The 13,170-nt window shown below is 32.3% G+C and overlaps 1 long non-coding RNA gene across 1 annotated transcript; it reads right to left on the reverse strand.

Moving 5' to 3' along the window:
* Positions 1 to 6,539: 6,539 nt before the first annotated feature.
* On the reverse strand, positions 6,540 to 7,591 carry LOC115988009. Its single transcript, XR_004091297.1, has 3 exons — positions 7,476 to 7,591; positions 7,233 to 7,317; positions 6,540 to 6,978 (listed from the first exon to the last, which is right to left on the reverse strand). It is a non-coding gene; the product is annotated as an uncharacterized LOC115988009 (long non-coding RNA).
* Between the last annotated feature and the right edge of the window lie 5,579 nt (positions 7,592 to 13,170).

A 13,170-nucleotide genomic window follows, 5' to 3' on the forward strand; every position in this document is an offset into this window, starting at 1 on the left:
CCTTCAAATTTATTTAGTTGAAGTTGAAAACTTTTTACTAACAGTATTATAGACAAAAGTAAAAGTTAATTGAATAGTACAATGGTCAATGGGGCTCATGAATAGTAACAAAAATGCAGTAGGACCCATGAATAGTAGCAAAAATAAACTAAAATTGCAAATAAGCTGAAATTTTCAGCTTGTCCCAAATGCACACTTACATAATCTCTAAAAATTACATTACTCACATAAATAAATAACAAAATGATATAAAATTTATATCCAAGAGATGGGTGGACATATTGCCATATACAATGAAAATATAAGTCATTGCAAAATGAAAAATCTATTTTATCAAGATTGAAAAAGACTTATTTTAAAATTTAAAAAAAAATTGAAAACAATTTCGTGCAAAAGGTGATAGATCTATGTAAAAATGACCGACAATCTATCATAATCAACCACATAGATAGTTGTCAGAAACAATTAGCTGTCACATAGAACATGTAGCATACACAAGAGACATGGATCCTCTCTCCTCCTATAATTATACTTGGGCCCCAATGGGATGTCCATGAAAACTTTCTATTCCTAAAAATAGACCAATGTGCCCCATTTTTCCAATATGGCCCTAGCTTTCTTTAAGTGAGTCTTGTTGTAATCCTTGAGAAGTCAGACTTCAAGTCAAACCACATGGTTAGGTTTCGGTTACTTCAATAAAACTCATAACAATTATCATACAAAAATTTTATAACAAATTGGCAAGTTGTTAATGATAGATAATAAGATATATAAATATATATATATATATATATATATATAAACACAGTAGTGAACTCATATCAAAACTTACAAAAAAAAAAATTATCAATTATTGTGAAAAATTATTATGTGTGAAATCGTACTCCTGGTTGCTTATTTTTGGTATACCCTACATCATGTGTCATACTTAGTGACTAGATTTTTTAAGAGTAGATATCATGGTAGTTGGACACATATAATATGTAGCCTTAGGGATATTATAAATTTTAATATATTGGATTTGAAATCCAACGTGTTAACATTTAAACACAATATGAATGTTTCTAAAAAAAACACAAAAAACAATAATAATGATATTAATTTGTTTAATATGACGTTGATGTGAGTGCAATACTATTCATTGTCACGTTAATTTCTAGGGTTTTGGTAGTAAATTTTTTTGCAACGGCGTATTAATAATTTTGCTGTCAACTAGGACTAGGACAAACTAGATCATTCTGGCATACAAAGGATAAGACAATCGGGTGACACCAGTGCGACACTAATCGAAGTTTATCTGATATTAAGTCAGATGGTCTTACATTCAATCCATGAGATGATCAAATACCTTAACAAGGGGAATGCTGACTCATATTACGTACTCTACTATTGTCCTAATCAACTAGTCTGACTATATATAGTCAGTTCACCTTTTAGTAAACCTAGGGTTATCATAAACTTTGAATTCCTTAAAAATAGTGGCATTTTACCTTAATTGTTAATTTTGGTAAAATGGAGTTGATTTATGATTCGTTTGTGTCAGTAGAAGTAACTTGTTGACCATTGATAACTTTAAGATTTCTAAAGAAACTTGCCATGTTGGGACCTTCTTCAACGAAATGTCCACTACTCATTTGTGTTGTGGTGTGCTGCCCACCTATCTGTCCGTTTACCACCTCTCCTACCCATTGAACCTGTCACGCCCCAAACCCCAAAGGGTCCAAAACATGAGAGAGACGTCTCAAGTACCTGTAAATTTTTCCTTTTTGACAATTCAATCCACATAATTATTATCGAGTGCCAACAACAAGGATTATCATAATCATCCCATAGAATATACTTTCAGAGTAAGTCAGAGCTCTAAGCATTAATTACAAGGACCATAGGCCACAAAAGAATAGAGGTCTGAAAACAACAATTACATAACAACAGCTTGTCCCAACAGTGGAAATACAGTCATAACCACTATAATATACAAAAGAATGAGTCAAGCCTAGACTAAGATGTACACCATCTAATATATCCATTACACAAAAATTCAGCCTCCATCAGTAGTTAGTCTAACTACTATTAGCCACCAAAAAGCTGTCTCAAAAGATTATTGCCTACTCTGAAAAGTTATAAAAATAATGGAATGAGACAAAGCCCAGTAAGTAGCATAATTAAAGGGGATGGGGAAATGCAAGTTTCATAATGGTAACAATTTACAAATCATGCTTTTAATTCGGGAGTTTCCAAATAGTTTCTACAAAACCATTTCCCAAAAATAATATGACAATAATGAATAAATTGACACAGCACAAAACTTCTCAAAATGTTCACATGAGATTACATATTATATATTCCTCAAAATATCTCAACATGAAACTACTTACTATACTGTGAGCAATAACACACCGTTCCAAACCAGAAAATCTAACCCAAGGCCACATGATAATCGCCGACACAAAGCCGGAACTCATTGCCGACACAAAGCCAGAACTAAACTGCCGACACAAAGCCGGAACTCATCGCCGACACAAAGCCGGAACTAATAACCATCACAAAGACGGGTGCTAAGATACTAATGTCACACAGACTATAGTATCTAGCTAGGTAATCACCGAGTAATCACATGTCACAGCACATGGGAAGAACATAAAGAGCTCACATAACTTTAATTCAAAATACATAATTTCACTTCTAAGTAGTTTCATAAAACATTTGAATGCCCAAGATATTCACAAGGTTCTCAATGCCTTCAACTTATTTCTTGCCAAAGAGATTTTGTATTAACTTCCCAAATAACATAGGCCAAGATAAAGCATCTTTATATTTTTGCAAATAATGCAATAAATCCATAATACGCATTTTCTAGAATTTAATCAAAGATGCTAGTCTTTTCTTTGCTAACAAATCATGCAAATCCCCCATATGCAATAAGAATATGCATTTTCATATATAATCATATATAGTAGGGTCATAACACAACACCTTTTAGAAAAACATAGTTCCACCATTAATTTTCCAAAATGTGTTTGACCCAAAAACAATATTTATGAGATATGGTTATTTTTCAAAAATACCCATTAGAAAGCTACTTACCTAGCAACCGCAAAATCCTAATTCTCCAAGCTCTAAGGGGAGATTAGCTAGAACCTAAACAATGTCAAGCAAATCTATCACAATGAGCACAAAGCTTGAAATTGTATCTAGCTACATATTAGGAATTGCAAATAAGCACTAAATTAGGCAAGCCTAGATTTAGCCTCACAAATAATATTTTCCATCTCCAAAGTTTCTCAACCAATTACTTTACAAGACATAGACTCCCATTATACTTATGAATCATACAAGGTATTATTTCTAACATCAAAACCTCAATAATTTATAAATAGTTTCCACATGGTTTTCACAACATCATCAAGAGACCCATGACACCAAAATCACAATATCCTTTCAAACAAACAATTTAGATCTTTAACTAGCTCCAAATAAACCATAAAATTATATTCACAATTTCATTTCACAAGATATACCTTAAAACCCCTAAATTTTCACTATAACAAGCCCTAGATACCCAACATTGTAAAAAGTATGAACTCACTCAACAATTACATCCACCAAGACCAAAACCCATACGTATAACACATGAATATCATTTCCAAAGCTCTTAAATCACATGAAAATCATTATTAAAGCTTGGGTAAAATAACCTCAAATAAGAACATAATACTCATCAAAAGAGATTAAAACTTTTACCTCAATTAACTTATGTGAAGGTGTGATGTTCTTGAGGATTTTCTAGTGATTTTGCCGGAAAAAATGGTAGAGGTGAGGATGAGGAATGTACTGGTAGGAGGGTGAGGGAGAGGAGTGTGTGTATGTGTGTTGTGTTGACTGAAAAAGAAAAAGAAAAAGAAAAGGAGAACAAGAGTGGGAGTGACCGGCCAAAGAGAGAAAAGAGGGAGTGGATTGTGTGATGGGTAGTGGGGTTAGGTGGGAGTACATTGGTCCACAAAAATTCTGACTTACCTTTTTTTTTTTTAAAAAAAAAAAAAAAACTCACAGGATGTTACAGAACCTTTGAAGCGCTATAAGACATGTAGCCGCGTTTTACAAAAACGCAGCTTAAAGTCGAGTTTTTTACAGGACCGAGAATAGGGAGGATGGCCAATATCCCAAAAGAAAATGATTCACAAGTTGCAACCACCAGTTTCCCCCAACATTGTCATACCTCATTGTTCATGCCAAGCAAATCAGTTTGTAATATTTTGAATGATAAATAAATGTATAATGACGAAAAAAAAAAAAAAAAAAAAAAAGAATCCTTTTGTGCAGAACAACATGGACACTTAAATTCACCTTCTTAAAAAATAAGTTAGGTAAAAGAAACCACTGTCTTAAATTCATAAACCAAGAAAAACGAATTTCAAACATACACTGTTACAACTAAAACCAAAAGAATTTCAAACATATCTGTAACATTTGTTACTATGAATTTTTTTCTTGAGAAAAAAATTTCATATGATTGATCATATATGTGTTTCCAAAAACTAGAAGTATTTGATAAAGTAATTAAATTGAAATATTGCACTACTTTCCAAACAAAGAAGTTGATTGAATGTTGTTCACCACCATATTCGGAATAAGGAATGTCGCTTGCACCCATCGCAAGCCGGTTGTCGACTTGAACAAAGCCAGGACACATTAGATTGTAGCCACTAGTGCTTACGTATGCATCACTCTGCAGCCGTGATAAAAAAAAAAAAAAAAATATATATATATATATATATATATATATAATAAAAAGACTCCTTTTCAAAAAAGAAACAATATTTTGAAAAGAACACAACAGATTGTAGCAACCTGTGTTTTGAAACGAATCACTCTGCAGTCATGATTAAAAAAAAAAAAAGACTTTAAAAAAGAAAAAATATAAACATTGCTAGTGCTGGCAAGGAAGTCAAATATTTAAACACATACAGTCCAGAACTAGTGTCATAATTTCCATAAAGATCATAGTAGACCTATTTCTCCAAACAAATATTTTTGTAAAAAAAATGGAAATTATTAGTAAATCAATGTTTTGCATGCACCTAAAAGAAAAGGTGATGTTGAAAGTATATATACCATCATGCCAGCTTCAATGTTATCTAGGTTTGCACCATTACTATCAAAACCTCTGATCCAGAATTGACACAAGCTGAACTCGTTTGGTGCCTGGGTTTGGGGTTTCCACACGTTTATTTTTGCATTCATTCCATAATACCTATCTCCTTCCTCACTAAGTATTGCATACTAGAAACTCAACCAGAAAAATAAAGGTTGTGAATGTCGATTTGAGCTCTTCATTATAGTAGATACCATTGAGCTCAAATCTATTAATTATATTCGTTAAAAATTAATTTTTACCTCATGGATACTTTGGACGATATCATTAGGGGTGGTATGGTGTTTTTTCCTTTCATAATTTGCTGAAGAGCTTGCCCTTACTAAATCTTCTTCTTTAGTTCTTCTTATGGGAATGGTTCCTTCTGGGCACCTTCCATTCAAGTGCCATAGCTGAGTAATTTGGGCTTGGAGTTTGAAGAGATGTTGTTGCTCTCATCAAATGAAAGCCCTTTTGGGTAAAAACCTGGTCTCATCTATGGTATTCGGCATATATACCAACGCAAACCCAACCCATACCATACATACAATAAGTATCAAATTATTCGCGATACCAAATGAAATATAGTTAGTTAAACTGGTCACCTGAACTGTGCCACCAAGAGATCCCTCACCTGCGCGGAATCTGCCACCCTCTCCTACTTCAAGTCCAGCGTGGTCACACCCATAATATATGTTCCTTGTAATAGAAATCTTAGATGACCAGAAAAGCCTTACGTATATATACTTCGTGTCAAGTACGAAAATATGCTTTTAAAAAATGGGAAAATTATATAAAGTTATACTACATACTCTAGGAAACTTCCAAAAATTGAGTAGGGATGCTTATTCTGACTTATAAATCAAAAGTTATAATATGAAAAATTTTACTGTAAATAGTAAATTCAATAAATGGAGGCCTAAAATAAGGACTTTGGTTGAAAGTGGTAAAGGTCATTACCACGGATGGCTCTATGAATGTTAAATACCCTTACGCCGATTATTTTGAGAATTCCAAATTTCATGTGATTTGTTACCGATTTTGAGGATTTCTACTAATGTCATTTTACCTTTTATATTTCTTGAAATCGACTTAAGGCATCTCTAGGGTCATGGAAAACCTGAGTTGTCCATTATCATCCGTCATGAAAGCGTGAATATGGTGGTAAAATCCATATTTAGTTGACCCCTGTCTATTAATGGTTTGATAATGAAAGCATCAACGTAGTGGCAAATTCTATTCATATTCTCAAGTATATACGTTCACCCCAGTTTGGCAGGTATCAAAATGTACAAACCAGACTTTTTACTATTATCAGGGAAGGTCAATATGCCTGTTCTTAAAAAGAAAAAATCATAATAAAAAACGGAATTTCATCGGAATGACATACAAGTACACAACAAATCCAGTCTCTGAAAATGGACCCATTATGGCTAGAGATATCAACTACAACACTTTCTAGCAACAATAAAAATGTAAAAACACTACCCTTGGCGTAGATATGAAAATATAAAGTTCTGTTACATTATGTTATTTTCTTGAGGATTATAATCTTGATGAATGATGAGCATCAAGAACAGAATTTTGAGATCCAGAGAAACAGATAAATGTCTCACGAAATTACTTACTAAATTATAGATCCACTCTTGCATAGTAAAAAATCTGAAACAATAAAATACTAGTATAGCACACTAGATATGGTGGTCATCCACGCCTTGTGAACCTTTCAGTCGAAAGAAGCCAGTTTTCGCATCCCTGAAGTAATCAGCATTGATCCATCTTTTGCGACTTCTTATTTTGGAATGAAAGGTTCTTTACAGAAACAGCGACAGCATAGAATATCGAGGCTGCAAAGTAGACAAAGAAGCCAAAAAAAAAAAAATTTATTAGTGAAGTGGACAAATTAAGAAGAAAAAAAAATTGTTACTGATTTATTTCATTATTTATTTTACTTTTTTGTAGTGTCTTGAACTATTGGTTTTATTAGAAAATTTTGTGTTGATGATGAAAAAAAAAAGGAGTAACCTTTTTTGGTGAATATAAAATTGAGATGATGATGATGATGATGATGATGACATAGTTCCATAAATAATAATCTTACCATTTCTCAGTCAAAGTTCTCTCATGTTCGTGGCCAAGGCTAACACTCTGCTTCGGCTCCCCTTTATTTTCTGTAACTTTACTTTCTGTTGGTTGTTTTTTGGTGGCATAATTTAGTACAAGAATACCAGGAAATCATGTCTAGAACATAATATATTCAACTTAGTACTACATGAAAATGTGAAGGTGTGTGTATGTGTGTGTGTGAGAGAGAGAGAGAGAGAGATAGAAGGATGGACAAGACCTGATGACTGTGGTTGGTGCTTGTCACTTGCATCTTGCTGCTCTTTCTGCTGCTCCATTTTAAAGCAAAAGCAACACTAAAGCTTGTCAAAGGTGTATTTCCACACAACTGAGTTTCTTCTTGACACTTCTAAGTGTATAAAATATATATATGCATTCAAGTGGGCGAAGGAATTTCACTATGGAGGGCTTGCTTTCCCTTTTTGCTATTGTTTCACAGCTAGCTAGCATTTTTTTCTCTTTTTTCATCACGTTCTAGAATCAGAATCTAATAATGTTAATCTCAAATAGATTGGACATAATGCATATAAAATACATCTTCAGGAAACAATATGGGGAATTATATTCTAGCCCTTATCATTCATTTTGTCTAGCTATCAACCCCCTCAATTAATTAAGAGTACGATTTCTTACATTTATGTATAATTGATAATTCTATGTTCACCTTTCTTTCTTTTTCTTTCTTTTTTTACTTTTACTACCAACAAGTTTGAGAGAGATATTTGTTTTTTAATAAATTTGGATTTAGAATAGATACCCTCAAGTCTCAAATCAAACATGTCTTTCTCCATTCTTAAGTGCACCAAAATGGATCAAAGTCAACCATAATAAACCAAATGGACCAAATTAGAGTGGATGGACCAAAGTCAGTCAAATGAATGAAATGCTAATTGATATGGCTTAACAGGAGCGTAGCATTGTTATTAATACAGTTTTGGAACCCATTTCGGTTTGTCCAATGGAATGGAATATTTTGGTACTGGCCGATTTCGGCGTACCGTTTCAGGGTGTTTCGGGGTTCTTAAAAAATAATTTATATATATTCTTGTAGGACATAAAATTGTCAATTCTAATAAATAAATAACTAAATATCAAATAATACAAATCATTTAGTCTTAACTCTTAAATCTTAAACATCAATAACTTGAAATATAACATCAATTTAACATCACACAATAAGAAGATTACAAGACAATAACTAAATATCAAATAATACAAGATTTACTCCTCCTCCTCCTCATCATCATCCATGAGAGAAGGATCAAATTCATCATCAAAAGAACTCCCAAATATAACTTCTTCTTTTTTTTTTAATAACAGGCCAAATCCAGTACCGACCGAAATTTACATCTCGGCCGGAATGACCGGAATGGACCAAAACGGCCCGAAATTTGACTCGAGGTGGAACGTGAGGTATTCCAATACCAGTTTGCATACTGATACAAAAAATTTCAGCCGTTACGGCCGGAACGGAATGGAATCAATAACAATATATACATATACACACACGCTACAAATAAGACGATTATTTGTTTGGGTTTCATCATTTTGGGTCTTAAAATATCCTCACACAAATTCTTAAACTCTCTAAAATACCCCTATCTTTTAGTTAGATAATTTTAAATTTAAAAACAAAAATTGGTTAAAAGAGTAAAGTTCCTAAGTTTTAGGCTTCTAAACTTTTAACAACTCTCACGTAGAGAAAAATCTTAAAAATTTAGACACTATCTCTATCTCACTTGTAAACATTATTTTACTTAACCCAAAATTAAAAATTAAAAATTGAAAAAAAGCCTTATCGTACACACAAAGCATGTGTGATGAGGCTAGTGTGTGTGTATATATGTCACATTTATTTTCTATTTTCAATGTCAGTGGTAAAGACAATGTACTATTAACGAAAATAATGTGCAAACATAAGAATAATGGATCATTCTTGGAATATTATCAATGTAATGTTACATTTTACACAACCTCTTCTTATATTTTGAAACCAGAACAAATTCAAACACAAACCACACCCAAACTAATAGAGTAAGACTCTATTAACACAATATTTTTCACAACTATAGAGACATGTTATTGATTTTTATTGGGACCCACCACTCAATAGTTCTAAAAATTGTAAAGAAAGTTGTGACTTTAGATTTATTATTATTTTTAAGTTAACTAACTTGTATTAGTATTGTTGCTTACTAGCTTATGAGCACAGCTTTTTTTTTTTGAGAATCTTATTAGCACAACAGGAGATGATATGTTCCTCCAAAAAAAAAAAAAAGAGAGAGAGAGAGAGAGATGAGATGACTTGAAAATAAAATGAAATAACTTATTAACAATCACAATACAATTATTCATTATTATTAAAGGCCTTAATAATCCGCTAAAACAAGTCCTTTATAAAGAGAATCTAGATGTGCCAGTTTCTAAGTTTCTGTATAGTTCTGAACTCTGACGCTTTTTTTTTAGATATGAGATCAGAAGAGTGGCATGAAAGATGAAACAAGAAGTTCTACCACTTTAAAAAAGATACATGGAAGGGAAGGGACCATGGAATGGAATGTGAAACTCCACTTTAAAATTATCAAAATAGAAACATGAAACTCCAACCTACCCTATCGTTTATTCTGTGTTCTCTCTCATGATCATCTTGCTGACCTATTCATTGCTGACCATTCACTGAATCACACCCCTTGGTTGTACTACTTGTACTATTGTTTATTCTATTCTCTCTCATGATCTAGTTAATGGAAAAATTTTACGCTAATTATTGTTGCACATACTGAATTATACACAATAATTGAAAACACAATTTCAATTACAACTATGAAATAGTGTTTTTAGCTATGTCTCGTACATGCAATATGTAATTATCAACATTCTATATATTATATAGATCCTCTCATACATGAATACATTTTTTTTTTAATAAATACCACATAAATGCCCCTCCTCTTTCCCAGGACTCAAACCAGGTCCCCATGTTCCCCATGCGTACCATCTAGCTCAATAATATATTATTTGCATAATGTGAGATAAAAAGTAGCATAAGTCATGACTGTGGTTCTATAAATTCCCTTGACTACACCAAATTTCACACAATTTTACTACTAGTGGCTTCAAGTATTCCTATTAATGTCTTTCACCTTTCCTAACTTCTATCATTGCGACCAATTAAGATGATCTATGAAGTCATGGAAAATTTGACCTGTCCAATTTATATCAGTCATGAAAGCATAAATTTAATTAGTGGTAAAATCCATATTGAGTTGGCTATTGTCCCTTTACTGGTTTGATAATAAAAGCATCAATGTAGTGCCAAATTCATATTCTTTCCTCTATTTGACAGAGCCAGGAAGTCAATTGAGGGGCAAAGTAATGGACAAAAGAAATTCATGAAAATTCAAAATAATATCCTTTTAGTATTAACAAATTCTACGAACAAACAAAAAGAAACTAAATGATTGTTTCTTATACAATACAATATATTTTTTTGCTCAGATTAATTATGGCTACTAGCTGAAAAATGTGTCCAAAAAACTTGGAGAAAGGAATATATCAAAGCATATCTTTATAGCCTGATTAGCCATGAGGGTCCCTTAGAAAATTTGAGTGCACTGTAGTCAGTTGCCTCATCCTGCCCTAACGCCAACAGAGGCTATGAATTATGAAACCAACATAAAGAAACAAAAGTCTTACATCTCAACCAGTCTTAGATTATTTCGATTTTCAAAACAAAAAACTGATCTAAATTCAAACAAAAATTTTGGGATGTCCAGTTTTCTCCCGTATCTCTAATACAATATAAAAAGTCACAACTTTTACCATAATTATCTTATGTGATAGACTATAATTAGCTGTTTGTTATTTTCACATAGACTAATTATTTTTTCTCCATTCAGACCATCACATAGACAATTGTGGCAAAAATTATGTGTTTTACTTTGTGGTTTTAGAATTTTTTTTTTTTCTCTCCCTTAACATGTGGGATTACATAGGTCCATTTTCCAAGGTGTTCAAAGCCTTCCTTAAGTTTTTTTTTTTTTTTTTTTTTTTTTTAAATATAGCCTATCTTAAGTTATTAGTCATTCATATTATAAACTTAGGGTATGTTTAGTAACTATTTTTTCTCTTTATTTTCTGTTTCCAAAAACAATTTTCTATTTTTGAAACTAAAAAACTTGTTTGACAACCTAAAATAGACAGAAAATAAAATTTATTCTCAAAACTCATATTGTGAAGGAAACTAAAAACATGTAAAAGGTTGTTTTCAGTTTATAATTTTTAAAATTTAATGAAAACACGCATTTAATTTAATGAATTTGTCTCATTTAATGAGTTAGCATTAAAGTTCAAATCCTAGTAACAGCTAATTTTAATATTTTCTATTTTTTCTTCAAAAAAAACTATTTTTTTAATTTTAACTAACCAAATATGTTTGTAATTTCAAAAATACAAGAAAATTGCTTCTTTTTTTTTTTTATATATATTCTCATAAACAAATTTTTGAAAATAGAAAACAAAAACTATTACTAAACATAACCTTAATCGTCTGTGAGGAGCCTATAAGCTGCAAGGTGAAACAACCTTTTTTTTACCAAGGTGAAACAACCCTTTTTTTTACCAAGGGGAAACAACCTTTTGACCGGTGACTATCATAGATTCATAATAATGCTGCATATATATATATATATATATATATATATATATATATATATATATATATATATATATTTATATATATATATATATATATATATATATATATGTAGTTGCACGATTTTCCTGGCCCAAGTTCTAGTGATCAGGCTTTGGCCCAAGACGCAACCCACAATGAATGTTCGTAGAGAATGGGTGAAAGAACTTGGCTTCAGTGAGCCTGTTCGGTCGGATGCATGGATAATGTAGTTGCAGAAGATAAAAGACACAAGAAAGATTTCTCAGGTGTAACTGTATTCCTTTTAAGCCTCAATACAATTTTTTCCTTCCCATTCTATGAGGGACTCCACTACATTATATAGCTCTCCTCTTTTCATCTCAACCTTACACCTGTTGATCATCTAAGCATCTACTTGAGCACCTGTCCCATCAGCCGCCCTCACCACTCACTTTGTGAGTTGCAGAGGCCAAGGTGGTACTGTTCAGGGGTCTTTTCCTCATTAATGCGGCCAAGAGGTTGGTTGGGGCGCAATTAATGGGGTGGTAGCTTTTCGTGAGATATTTTGGATTTATTCATTTTATATGTCGGGAGGATGAACTGAATTGGCTGGGGATGGATCTTGGTCTGGGCTTCGTGATGTCCGAGGAGGGGTTACTCCTCGGAAAGGTTTCCTGGGCGTTATTGGGATTGAGTAATGCTTCATGCGTGGCCTCTCCTCGGAAAGGACGCTCCTCGGATGGGCCTAGATTTGGAGTAGCCCATTATTTTTGGGCCGGGCCCCACAATATATATATATATATATATATATTTTAAAAATAGATAATTTTTTTGATAATTTTCAATAATTTTCATCTAGGTATATTAATTGTTACTCCCTCCGTCCCACTTTGTTTGTCCTGTTTGAAAAGTCAAACTTTTTAAGGGAACATCATTTATTGTCTTGTCTACATTTTAAAAATGTATAAGTTTCCAAAACTACCCTTAAATAAATTTATCAAAAATTTGAATTATTAATAAAATAGGGGTATAATAGGAACATTAATAAATTAATAACTTTTATTTTTAGAAACAGGACAATATTTTGGGACATCCCAAAATGGAATAGAGGACAAATAAAGTGGGACGGAGGGAGTACTATTTTTTCAATTACTATTACTGCTCCATGCCTTCATTCCTTTTGTCCGATTAGAGATATCAAGCCCCATCTTTAGAATGCAAACAAGAAATATTACTTGTACAAGTTTATCAACCATAATTT

Source organism: Quercus lobata, chromosome 4 (assembly GCF_001633185.2).
Source record: "Quercus lobata isolate SW786 chromosome 4, ValleyOak3.0 Primary Assembly, whole genome shotgun sequence".
Classification (NCBI taxonomy): domain Eukaryota; kingdom Viridiplantae; phylum Streptophyta; class Magnoliopsida; order Fagales; family Fagaceae; genus Quercus; species Quercus lobata.